Raw genomic sequence first — 481 nt, 5'->3', positions numbered from 1 at the left:
AGGACCACTCCTAATGTCACAATTTAATAAATGTTTTTCAATATCTTCAGGAGATAAAGATTTGCAACCTTCTTCCATAACTCCATCATAATAGTAGTGTCTGTGTATCCAAAGGCTGAGAAGATAGACCTGCCCTGGTGGAAGGTGCCCCATGTAGTTAGCTTAATCCTCCAGTAACCTCACAGGCTTTATGGGGTCCATTTTACAGGTGAGAAAATAAAAACTCTTAAACTAGTTCACTTACTGATTCCAGGAAGTCACGCAGCCAGGATTCCAAAGCAGATCTAACTCCTCCACATTCTGCCCAACCCCAGATCCTATCTATTGTGTTGGGAAGACACATCAAGTTCAATGATTTGCTTCACTTCAAATTCAACTTACTTCTGTAAATGGGGATAGTATTGCTACAGGGATCTTAAAAACCTACCTTGCAGAGTTGTTAAGAAAGAATCAAAGAAGACAGAACCTTCCTGGCCCTCGA

The sequence above is a fragment of the Otolemur garnettii genome, unplaced genomic scaffold (genome assembly GCF_000181295.1).
Source record: "Otolemur garnettii isolate 467f Iridium unplaced genomic scaffold, OtoGar3 scaffold00007, whole genome shotgun sequence".
NCBI classification, from domain to species: Eukaryota; Metazoa; Chordata; class Mammalia; order Primates; family Galagidae; genus Otolemur; species Otolemur garnettii.
This window is presented reverse-complemented; position numbering follows the sequence as displayed.